The sequence below is a fragment of the Dipodomys merriami genome, unplaced genomic scaffold (assembly GCF_024711535.1).
Source record: "Dipodomys merriami isolate MVZ:Mamm:240054 unplaced genomic scaffold, mDipMer1.0.p SCAF_6, whole genome shotgun sequence".
NCBI lineage: Eukaryota > Metazoa > Chordata > Mammalia > Rodentia > Heteromyidae > Dipodomys > Dipodomys merriami.
Window position 1 is genome coordinate 49097509 of NW_027206179.1, and position 13010 is coordinate 49110518.

The 13010-nt window shown below is 37.9% G+C and overlaps 1 protein-coding gene and 1 non-coding gene across 2 annotated transcripts in view; one reads left to right on the forward strand and one right to left on the reverse strand.

Annotated features, from left to right (window-relative positions):
- Positions 1-13010, forward strand: part of Diaph3 (diaphanous related formin 3) — a 450161-nt gene that overhangs the window by 3890 nt on the left and 433261 nt on the right. The gene's annotated exons all lie outside the window — the stretch shown is intronic.
- On the reverse strand, positions 890-996 carry LOC138814407 (U6 spliceosomal RNA). Its single transcript, XR_011367986.1, has one exon. It is a non-coding gene; the product is annotated as a U6 spliceosomal RNA (small nuclear RNA).

Consider the following 13010-nt stretch of genomic DNA (forward strand, 5'->3'; position numbering starts at 1 on the left):
ATGACTATAGTTAATTTAGAAGTAGTTTAGACTTATAGTGATATCTAAAATTAATGTAGGTTACGTCTATAATGTTGCTTACTTTGTAATTTTCTTTAGGTCTGTCTTCCAATTCATCCATTCTGTCATTATCCATGTCTTACTAATATGTTGTATATGTATATGTATATGTATATGTATATGTATATGTATAAGTTTTGGGTACTTGAGTTTAGTAATTTTACTTTGTTAATTTCCAGTTGCATTATTTAAGATCTGCTGGATATTTTGACAGTATTTTGTTTCTTGTTAATTTACCTGCTTAGACTTTTCCTATTTAACTGCTTTTGACAGTTCTGGTGTATTCAGACTTTGTACTGTTCTCATTAGCTTGACTTCATGGTGGCTTGCCCTCTGCTTGCTTGTTGATCTTTGTAAGCATTCTATGTGGGCAGGGGAGGAGCTGGTAATTCTGCTGTTTGACTCTGGGCAGGGTACTGTGTTTGCTGGGCAGTTCTCTACTATTTGAGTCACAGCTGCAGTCCTCCTTTTTCTTTTGTTTTGGTTATTTTTCAGGTAGGGTCAGGTCTTTGTCAGGGGCCAGATTCAGACTATGATCCTCCTATCTACAGCTTCTGTTGTAGCTGGAATCACAGGCATCTATCCCCATGTCTCACCTACTTGCCGCAGTGCAGGGTCTCTAGAACTTTTTTTTTTTTAAATTTTATTTTATTGTAAAGATGCTGTACAGAGGGGTTACAGTTACATGAGTAAGATCATGAGTACATTTCTTGTAGAACATTGTTACCCCCTCCTTTGTTTTTCTCTTACTACCCCCCACCCAAGTTGCAAAGTTCATTTCCAACACAGTGTCTTGTGAGTAACATTATTGCAATGGTCATCCTGTGTAAAAAACATGGAACACTTCACAAATTTGCTCTGCATCCTTGCACAGGGGCCATGCTAATCTTCTCTGTATCATTCCAATTTTAGTATATGTGCTGCCAAAGCAAGTACTGCAGAACTGTTTATATTTCTTGGGCTCCAAACTTTGATCCTCTCAATCTCTGTGTCTTGAGTAGGTGGAATTACAGGGTTGAGCCACTGCCCTGGGCCTTTGAGATGAGATTCTTGGGACAGGCTGGAATTTTAGGCTTGGTTTTACCAATCTGTTTCTGGCCTAAGGCCAGAAACCATTTCAATCTACAGGCTGCTTTCTTTTTTTTTGTCGGTCATGGGGCTTGAACTCTGGGCCTAGGCGCTGTCCCTTAGCTCTTCAGCTCAAGGCGAGCGCGCTACCATTTGAGCTACAGTGCCACTTCCGGTTTTCTAGTGGTTTATTGGAGATAGGAGTCTCACGGTCTTTCCTGCCCGGGCTGGCTTTGAACCGCGATTCAAAGATCTCAGCCTCCTGAGTAGCTAGGATTACAGGCGTGAGCCACCGGTGCCAGGCTACAGGTTGCTTTCTAAACGGCTTTTCCCCATGTACCTATTTCTTACTGCTCCTGGTATTCTACCCCAGAAACTCTCATTTGAGGGAAAGATGGTAATCTTTGAGACAATCACAGATTCTAGCAGTGCCTGAAGTAGTGATAGTTTTGTAGTTCATCTGCTATCTTATGTCTAGTCAGTTCTTGGCCCTTTCTGAATCCAGATGAAGTGATATTAGCATGACTTCTTCTGTTCACTCAGTGTGATCTTAGAATTGCTTTATTATTATTTTTTAGATCTTAGAATGGCAGTGTGACAAGGATGGGAATAATTAGTTCAGTATTCTGTATTCATTATTCTGCATACATCTCCAAAGCTGCCAACTGGTACTAGGACTGTGATAAACTGGTCACTTTACTCCTGTATCAGCTTAAGAAAACAAGAACTCTCTTCCCCACTGAAATCCTGCTTTTATGTTAAGTCCTGATAAAACAGACAAATCTGTGTTTTCTATTGAAGGACGCTTTTGGACTTCAAGTCACTGGTGGATATGTAACAATGATTGTGGCACAGGACCTCTCGCAGAAATATAAGTAAATGTTGAAATTGACCAATTGACCCAGTGTAATAACATAGTAATTTGTCTGCACTATCAACTGATTTTGGACTGTTAGTGAAGTAACCAGATTGGTTTCAGTAGAAAATTTATTAAGCATTGAGTATTAAGGTACTTGGGATTGCTAGTAAGGGAAGACAGTACTGTTGGAGGAGGCTGTGAGGACCATGCAGGTGTTGGGGTGAACCCTTTGTGAAGGTAGATAGAATTCAGTAGACTCAATAAACTGGATACCAATTCTAGGTTTTAGCTCTGAGTCCTTTTTTTTTTTTTTTTTTTAAAAAGGCCTAGGGTCTCATGTGGCTGTTTTTTATTTTTCCTGACAGCTGGTGCTGTACTACTTGAGTCACACCTCCACTTCTGGCTTTTTGCTGGTTAATTGGGGAAGAGAGTCTTACAGATTTATCTTCCCTGTGCTGGCTTCAAATGGTGGTTTCTTCTGGAACAGTTAGATTGATAGATTGGAGCCATCAGCTGGGGTTTAAATCTATATTTCTCCATTTCTCATCCAAGACAATAAGTAATGATTTTATTTTTATTATTACTGCGTGTGTGCGTGTGTGTGTGTGTGTGTGTGTGTGTGTGTGTGAGAGAGAGAGAGAGAGAGTGTGTGTGTTTGTGTTGGTAGGGGGCTTGAATGTGGGGCCTAGGCACTGTCCCTTGGAGTTTTCACTCAAGACTAGTGCTCTATGACTTCAGCAACAACTTTACTTTCAGCTTTTTTGCTTGTTAATTGGAGAAAAGAGTTTCACGGACTTCCCTGCCCAGACTGTTGTGGCATTATGGACCTCAGATCTCAGCCTCCTGAGTAGCTAGGATTAAAGTAATACTTTTAGTGAATGTAGAATTGGGGATATTCCTGGTTCTGAGATAAGAAGAGGTACAAAATTGTAGAACTTTAGTTTTTTTTGTATCGGGAGCTGAAACAGAATTAAAACCAGAGCAGTTTGGATGAGCTTTGTGCATCTTTGCCTAACTGCTTTGGGTATTTGGAGGTAGTCTTCCTGGAGTCCAAGATGGGTAACATCTCTGCCCCAACACTTTGATTTTGGCCTAGTGAAACTGATTTGGAACTTTTTGCCTCCAGAACTATGATAATGAAGTTCTGATGTTTAAGCCACCAATGTGTAATAGTATGTTACACTTGCTCTAGGAAATAAGCATGACCACATTGAAAAGTCTTAGGAGAATCATCAGATCCATTTAAATCTCTCCATTGGATATCTTGAATATTTTGGGAGGTACAAAACAGTCAGATTACAACCTAGAAATAAACAGTGACTGCAATAACAATCCATATTTATTGTTTTGTCTGATACATCATTTCTGTAGTTACTAGAAAGCTGAGAAAAGATAGAGCTTAGTATTGTATTGTCCCCTTCCCCTCTCAAAGTTATTTCTTTACTGAATCCTCAGCTTAATTGGTACCTTATATTGTGACAGAGTTAAACTGTCAAGAACTGAGGTAGTGTCCTCAGAGGAAGGCTTCAGGTACCTCAGGCACCTGAATTTTATTCATATCAAAATTCAACCTAATAGTCACTTTTTAAAGAAATTACTCTAAGTTCCCCAGACATTCTTTCTTTTCTATCTTTCCCAATAAGATGTAGCAGGGGGAGGGAGCTTCCTTCCTTCCTTCCTTCCTTCCTTCCTTCCTTCCTTCCTTCCTTCCTTCCTTCCTTCCTTCCTTCCTTTCTTTCTTTCTTTCTTTCTTTCTTTCTTTCTTTCTTTCTTTCTTTCTTTCTTTCTTTCTTTCTTTCTTTCTTTCTTTCTTTCTTTTTCCTTTTATTTATGGATAGAAAAACCAAGGCCCAGAGATTGGTTAATTTGGGCAAAATAATACAGCCAAAATGAATTTAGCCTAAGCTCTTAAATCAACCTAGATTTTTTTGTTTAGTTTTAGTATATGATTGATCAAAAGAATAAATGTCTGTGGATTATAAGGGGGGCACATTTTGCTGCTGAAATTAGATGGTATATGGTTTTTAATACTTCTGGACTGCTATGTATCTTTTCTCAGGGTAAGGAGAGATGGGGGCTGGGGAATGATTGTCTCAGATTTAGAGCAAGGCTTAATTGCTTTTTTTCAAAGACTCATGCCTTTAATTATGAAGCAAGTAAACTGACATACATTTATTACACTGTGAAACCTAGCATCTCATCTACTCTATCTTTTAGCAATTGCTCCTGAACAGATGTTACCTGAAACACCTTTGTGCAGTTGGTGGAATGCTAAAAATTTGTCATGCTTTTATTATTGTTGTCTTGAATTAACTCTACTTTATGGCATAACTTTATTGCTATGTCCTAGAATCTTTATATATTTATTGCCTTATAAATTGGATTTAAAATTGGCTTTTTACATGGAATGTAAATTAGCATGTATATATTGTTTATGCTTGCAGAATAATATTAGAAAAACCTGCTACGTATTACACTAATGTAATTGTCTTTAACTCAGCACATAGTATTCTCTAAACCAGGAATCAAATGACTATAAGAGAATATGCTTACCTTCACAGTCTTGCTTGTTTATCCCAGAAACTAATTTGACTTTTAGATCCATAAAATATAGATTAAGCATAACCTTTTACTTCATGGGATATTAAGGATCAAAGCCTGGGCTTACTTTGAACAGGATCTACAAAGGTAACTCTTCCTTCAATAGCAGCAGGATGGCATTGAAAGACTTTACCACTGGGAGTAATTTTTCTCAAATAGCAAATAAAATGGTCATTATTAGAGGAGAAACTTAAGAGTTGGAATAAATTTATGTTGCTGATACATTCAAGTTAATGGCTACTTGGTAGAGACTATTTGGAAATGCTAGTTATAGATGTTATTTTTCTGAGACCCATGTCACTTTTTGTTACAGTTGTTTGTAGAAGAGGCAAATGTATGTATGTTACAATGAATGTATGTTATAAATACTGAGCAATGATGTCTGCTAATCTTAGGGCTTGAATCCTAGATGTGTCACTTACTATCAGTATAAACTTGGGCAGATATTTAATCATTTTCTTTTGTCTCTCTTCATGTGTCAAATGGGGTTATTGTGCAGTGAAGAGTTAATATGTCACAGACATTGAATGGTCCCTGGCTCATTGTTGCTTCTGTCAGACTGTTTGTCATTAATAGGATTAAGTTGACATTGCCATCATCTTTAGTAATAGTGGTAGTAAAATGTTCGCTGATAGTTCAGTGTGTTGGGAATATGGGTAACTTTTTTGAGCCAGGCTTCTCATGGTGCAGAGGAGGCAGAACTGTTCGCATCTCTTGTCTAGGAATGCTGGGTGACATTTTGGTGGGTACAGGCAGATTTGATGGCCAAGTGGTTAGAACAAGTTTCTGAGGATATGTTTTTCTTTCATAAAATTAGGATCATGTAACTATGAAATATATATATATATATATATATATATATATATATATATATATATATATATAAAGCCTACAAAGAAAACAACTGCAATTTGGGCTGGGAATGTGGCTCAGTGTTGGAGTGCTTGTCTAGCATGCAGGAAGCACTGGGTTTGATTCCTTACTACCACATAAACAGAAAAAGCTGGAAGTGGTATTGTGGCCCAAGTGGAAGAGTGCTAGCCTTGAGCTGAAGAGCTCCGGGACAGCACCCAGGCCCAGAGTTCAAATCCAATGACTGGGAAAAAAAAAGAAAAAGAAACAACTGCACATTTAGAAAAAAAACGTGAAATTTCAGTGTGGACTTAAATGATAATAAAAATTATGTCACTAATATATGAATCGATGTAAAACTAAGTATAACTCTTTATGTTTATGGCTGTTTTACAACTATAAAGCTAAAACATTTGCATATCAAATCCAAAACAAAACCATAAAACCAATAAAGTTCAAATTAGCACCACTATTAATTTAATGTGATTGATGATGATGATGTTTTGCTGAAATTATGTCACCATTATTAGATTTAATAGTAGAAAAATATGTGTATGTTTATTTTCCTTTTGTCAGCTTAATTGCCAAAAGGAAATGGAGTCTAGAGGCTGAAGAAGGTAAGTGTAGGCTGATTCCAAAACAACTCTGAAAAAAAAATTAAATTTAGATGTACAACTGTGAAGTTTGTGGTAGGGTTTTGCAGATCACAGTTCTAGAAACTGTAGCACACATTAGAAAGTTAGAAGTGTACTTGAATCAGGAAGAGGGTTTCCCCCTTAGTTCTTTGTCAGGTGATGAGATGAAATGATCTGTCTGTTCTTATCAATAGTGAAGGACTTACTTCCAAGGTTACTTTGACTCTAATGATTTTCTTGGGTGAACAAGAAAATATATACATTTCATATATTTATCCTCTGGAGGTATAGGACAATAAGCTTAAAAAATGACACGTCATAAATTTGATTGAAAAGCTCATTTTCTCTCCTGTAACCTCTCTGCTTTAATTCCTTGAAATCAAGTTTTGCAGGACATTTTTTTAAATTAGGATTTTGATTTTTAAAAGATTCCAATTTATGGCCAGATGCCAAGTATGTCCAGCAATGGAAATAACCAGTTGTTTCTAATATCACTTTCTTTGAGTGTCATGGTACATTTGAAACCCTGGAAAGGAGAAGGACTAGAATTTAATGTATAAAATCAGGGCTTTATGTGTGCTGAGAGGCTTGTATATACCCACTTAGTTGTGGTACAAGTCTGACCTTGATGAGTTAAAGAATAGCTAAATATGCCGGGCTCACTGGGCTCATGCCTGTAATCCTAGCTCCTAAGGAGGCTGAGATCTGAGGTTCGAGATTCAAAGCCAGCCTGGGCAGGAAAGGCTATGAGAGTGTTATCTCCAATAAACCATTCAGAAAACTGGAAGTGGTGCTGTGGCTCATGTGGTAGCCTTGAACTGAAGAGCTGAGGGACAGCACCAAGGCCCAGAGTTCAAAGCCCCATGACTGACAAAAAAAAAAAAAAGAGAAAGGAATAGCTAAATAGTGGTTCCAAGTGACACTGCTTTCTCCAAGGAATTATAGTGTAGATTTTTTGAAACCCTTATTATTAAGTTAATAGATTATGAGATTCATAATCCTGTGGTTTACTGGGCTAATGCTACTGTGAACTATTTCCCCAGGATATGTGGAGTTTAGCTCTTAATTATTGCATTTTTTTTTAGTTAGGCTATTTATTTAGGTGTCTTAAAAAGGAAACTTTGTAGCACTCATTTTTGTAAATAAATGATTTATACATTGGTGACATTAATTATGGACTTTAGAGTTCACCTGTTTTTGTTTATTGAAACCTTGGATAGAATTCAATACATAATGACAATTACAACTCATTTTTAATAAAAAATTTGTCAGCCTGAGAAATGAACATGAAAAATGGAATATATATAATCCACACTCAGAAATTCAACCTTGACAGTTTTATTTATTTATAAAAGGTGATGGCCTTCAATTAAAATAATGTTCCACCTTCACTCAGCCTCTATTCTGAGGGATTTTTCTCTTTGATGTCATCTTCACCTGATTTTAATTACTTCTTACATTTGTTTGTAAGCTTTGGAAGTCACTTTTCTGTGATGCTTGGTGTAGAGTTATGCTTACAGTAGAAATCTGAACGCTTGGTTAATTGAAAGCATATGCCAAATTACTCTTAGTTCATTAACTCATTCATGATTAATTTAAGTGTAGATGTTATTGATATACCCAAATCCCCTTCCTTCCTTCCTTCCTTCCTTCCTTCTTTCCTTCTTTCCTTCCTTACCTTCCTTCCTCCCTCTCTCCCTCTCTCCCTCCCTCTCTCTCTTTCTTTCTTTCTTCTTTTCTTGCTCTCTTTTTCTTTCTCTCTTCTTTCTTTCTTTCTTCTTTTCTTGCTCTCTTTCTCTTTCTCTCTTTCACTCTCTCTCTTCTTCTTCTTTCTTTCTTTCTTTTTTTTTTGTCGTGGTGCCTGAACTCTGGGCCTGGGTACTGTCCCTCAGCTCTTCAGCGCAAGGCTAGTGCTCTACCACTTGAGTCACAGTGCCACTTCTGGCTTTTCTGCTTATGTGGTAGTGAGGAATTGAACCCAGGGCTTCATGCATGAAGGCAAGCACTCTACCACTGAGCCACCTTCCCAGCCTCCTACCTCTTTTTCTATATAAGGTTTCTATTGCCAACATTTGCTACATACTAAAGCCACACTCCACAAAAGTAACCTTGGAGTTCCTTCCCTTGGATCTAGGATGCCTTCAAACTGTTCACTTCCTCAAACTCAAGTAATAAATATGTTTATTCATAAATAAATAAGCTGAGGGGCTGGGAAGGTGGCTCAGTGGTAGAGCGCTTGCCTTGCATGCCTGAGGCCCTGGGTTTGATTCCCCAGCACCACATAAGCAATAAGAAAAAATCCAGAAGTGGCGCTATGGCTCAAGTGGTAGAGCACTAACCTTGAGCTGAAGAGCTGAGGGACAGCGCCCAGGCCCAGAGTTCAGGTCCCATGACCCGACCCAAAAAAAAAAAAAAAAAAAAGCTGACCTTTAGCATTCTCATCTGCTTCAGTAGCCTCATACTTCCTCACTTGAAGCAATGTGACAGGCTTTTCTGTGACTAAATTAGGCTAATAGATAAACACTGGTGGAAACCCTTCCAGATATGTGAATTGCTCCGTGCTTTTAGGGAGTAAAGGTTGGCACAAGAGCTGCATTGACTCAGTTCTTGCAGTGGGCCAGGCACTGCTTTAGTCACTTACTCCTCACCATTGCTTTGAAGCAGGCACTCTCCAATCTTGTTTTGCACCTGATGGAGCTGAGAGAGGTTGTGAACTCACCCGAAGTGCAACAGAAGGGCCTGATGGATGTGAACGCAGTTGCTGTACGGTTCTGACTTTGAGCCAGCTCACCCGTCACCTTTCCACTTCTCTTAGCATTTATGCTAACCTTATCATGCTACCTCATCTGTGTAAATAGCTTTTCTTTTTTGATAAAGTAATGTCAGCACTTCTTAAAAAAATCCCTAAGGATGTAGAAGTATGAAGTGTAATAAAGTAAACCTTCCTTCTAACCCAGACAGCCAGCCCCTTTCTCCCAGAGAGACTGTGATGACACCATTTGCTTCTGCATTCTTGTAGTGATATTCTGTGTGTATGTACGAAGAACCCACAACCCTCCTCCCAGGAACTTACCACAGGGTTCGCTTAAAGTATCTTAGACATGGGTATCCAGTTTCAGCGCTCATCTGCATATCTTCTTCAGTCAAAATAGAGTCCATGCTGCTTGAACTTGCTGTAGTGCTTTATCACTTTATGTTCACAGTTCCTCTTATTTTTTTGGGGGGGGGGGAAATCCTGGGGCCTGGGACTTGAATTCTGGGCCTGGGAGCTGTCCCTGAGCTTTTGTATTCAATGTTAGCACTCTACCACTTGAGCCACAGCTTCACTTCCACCTTTTTTTTTTTTTTTTGTGGGTAATTATAGATTAGAGTCTCACAGACTTTATTTCCTGCGTTGGCTTTGAGCCAGGATCCATGAATTTCTGCCTCCTGAGTAGCATTACACGTGTGAGCTCTGGTACCCTGCTTCTTTCTTCATTTTTTTCCCCTGAAGTATCAACAAATAAATGCCTGTTTTTGTTTTTGTTTTCTACATTGATTCCTTTACCATTGTTCTGGACTGAACCCTATTCCACATGGAGTATTTCATTCTATACAAGGAGATAATTTCTGTATTAAAAGAAAAAGCAAAAAACCCAACAACTACTCCCTTCAACTTAAGTTTGATTCTGCCTACTGTCCCGACCCGCAGGACGTCAACGAGGGTGGTGAACCTAAGCCAGAAGGAATGAAGGGACAAGAGACACGAAGAATGACGGCAAAACAGGGATGCTGATCAAGCTGCAAATTTTATTTTTCACACAGGGGTGTTTATACGTTTGGAATAAGGAAGCATTTTCATTGGCCGTTAAGGAAGCTTTTTCATTGGCCGTAGCAGCTGCAGGGTGTTTGCTTAGGGCAGGGTGAAAAGGTCGAATTCTGTAAACTCAGCCTCAAGATGTTCCAGTGAGATAGTCAAGCCTAACATGTTGAGAGACTCCCTTTTGGCTCCCGACAGCCTACCATGTTCTTTTCCCTTCCCTTTTAGCTACTTTCTATGACTTTTTTTTTTCATTTATTCTACATATATTTGAGTTCTTTTTCACTCAGTATAGCATAGTGTTTGGTGTTTGATTTGAAGAGGCTCACATATAATCTAGTACAGGATTGGAACATGACTACCAAGAACATGTGTCATAGCTGTGGGGGTGTCCATGTTGTATAGTGTTTCATTGATTGGGATTGTGGACGTGAGTCAGGCTTATATCTTGGATTTGGATTTTGTTCACTGTGTGACCATGGAAAGTTACTTTTCCCCCCTTCGCTGTGGAAATAAGAATTTACAGATTGGATAGGATGATTTGATGTGTCATAATGGGAGCTAAACACTTAAGTACTGAATACCTCAGCTTGCTACTGCTCTTGTGATAGCATTAGTAAAGAGTAGGATTTACTTGTCAAGAGGGATTGAGCTGCCTCCCAGTGGTTGCTTCCCTTGTCACTGCCTCCTGTCATTCCTCTGAAATGGCTTTGGCAGATAAACAACTGCCAAGCCTGGTGGGTGATAGTCAAGCTTCCTTTTACTTGATTTTTTTAAGCTCCTTCATACAAAGCTTTTACTCCATAGACCTTGGGCATTTTAGCTCTTTGTTCATTAGGGTTTACAACCATTTTTTTTTTGATTTTCTCTTTTTGATTTATACTTCTAGCATCCATTTCTTTAACTCTTACTACTTTCTAAGTCAGTGATGTTCAGTAGGACCTTCTGAGATGATGGGGATGTTATACTTCTTTGTGTTCATCTTGATAGTCACTAGCTCCATGAAGCTGAAATTTAGATGTTACCAAAGCAGCTAGTTAGAAGCTGATGATTCTTCAAACTCTATCCCTACTTTATGTTATTTGCCTTGAATAGCCCACAGGTGACATTAACTTAGAATATCTTAATTTGATCCCATTACTTTCTTTCTCCAATAGCTTTTTTTTTTTTGTTCTTTGTGTGAAAGGCATCAAATTGCCCTTGAAAATTTTCTTGATCTTTAACTTTTATGTCTATTATTACTTACTAACCTTGATTGTGCTTCCTGAGTATTTATTATAGCACTCACCTCTTCTCTGTCCTTACTGTCCCTGACCTCATTCATCTTCTGTCTCTACTGGATTCGTGCAGTAGCTTCCTAATTGGTTTCCTGTGCTGGGTTCTTCCACCTATGCGATATCATCCACCACATTGCTACTACAAGAATTTTAGGGGAGACATAGTGTGCATGTAGAACTGGCTTAACACATCCCTTTCATTTCTTCCTCCACCATCCATACTTTAAAGATCATGAAGCTCAATCCCTTTAATGATCTTAGTTTGCTCATATTTCTAACCTGAATCTCTCAACTTCTATCTGAAATCTGTTCATTCGTACACATTTCTAGCTGTTTCCTGGGATTTTTAAAAAAACAAATAAACACAAACAAGACCTTTTTGGAAAGTATTTCTTTTATTGTTCATCTAGTCTGTCCAGTGTCCTTTTTGCAGTGCTTAATGTGAATGTGTTCCAGGGTTTGTTGTAGCATTCATCTCTCTGTACCTCACAGAATCAAGTTTCTGTTAGCCCTATTAGAATGCCAATGCATGGCAGGAAGGAACATTTCCTTATTTGAGCCTCTAGTTTCAAGCAGGTACCAAGTGTACTGTTGGACAGGTTTATTAATTTTTTTGTTTAAATCTTGACAATTTAAGAACCAGGCTCTTCAATTTTCTAAAAATGATTGTTTTTCCCCAATTATTTTGCCTTTTCTGTGCAAGTAGAGGACACATGCTGAGAATTTAGGCAGTAATACATATATTTCTCTTTTAGTTGAGAAACATGGATTTACATTCATGTTTCTTATAGATTGCTTTCCAATGACATAAAGGGTTATTCTTGCATTCTAATGTGAACATCTTGTTATAGCAAAGATGATGCACTTTCATAGCCTCAGAACTACCATTCATCAACAAAACAGGCACTTGAGAATTCATTTTATATTTTTGCAAGATACACAATCTTTAGTAATTTTCACTAAGTTTTTAGGTGCCTTCCTTTGCCTGCTGGCATGAGCTGCTGACTTCCCCACACTCCAGCTGACTTGACTTGTGCTTTCAAGATACAGTGATTAACATCAACTACTGTGCTTTTAACAACCATATACATTAATGTTAAAAAAGAGGTCAAGAATAAGGACCAGACCTGCCATGGTGACTTGATAGCTTGGATGCTCAGAGACTATATATTCTGCTTGGTTAATAGTACTAAAAGAAATATGAAATGCATTATATGCATAATATTGGAACAACATATAAAAGCTGAAGTTATATTCTTTTTCTCCCATTTTTCAGATGTTGACTTGGTAAATATCTATCTTCTTTTTCACTCCTTTTAATTGATAAAAGAATAATGAATGTACTTATTATTTTAATATAGGTAGTAGAATAAGTAAAAATAAAATAAAAATAATAGCTTATTTTTTCAAAGTTCAAACATAGTATTTAAACATTTTTGTGTTTTAAATTAGCTATTGCCTTATCTGACAAGATTTTCAGCTTAAAACAAAAACTGTAAATGAGGTATTTTATAAAAGCAACTATTCGTGCACCAGATTCCCTGTTACACAAGTGAGAGAGCAAATATGTGTAATTTTTAGAGTTCACTAATTTACCAAAATTACTCCCTCCTCAGGTCTTTATATTCATTCATCTAAAATAAGGTGTGTTCTTACAGATTCTGCTCATCTTCAGTTTTCCTTTTTCTTTTTTGCGGGTCCTGAGGTTTGAACTCAGGGCTTAGATGCTGTCTCTGAGCTTTTGCTCATGGCTGTATTACTGTATCATCACTATATCACTTGAGCCACAGTTCCACTTTCAGATTTTTGGTGATTTATTGGGAGGTAGGAGTCTTATTAACTTTCCTGCTGGGCTGCCT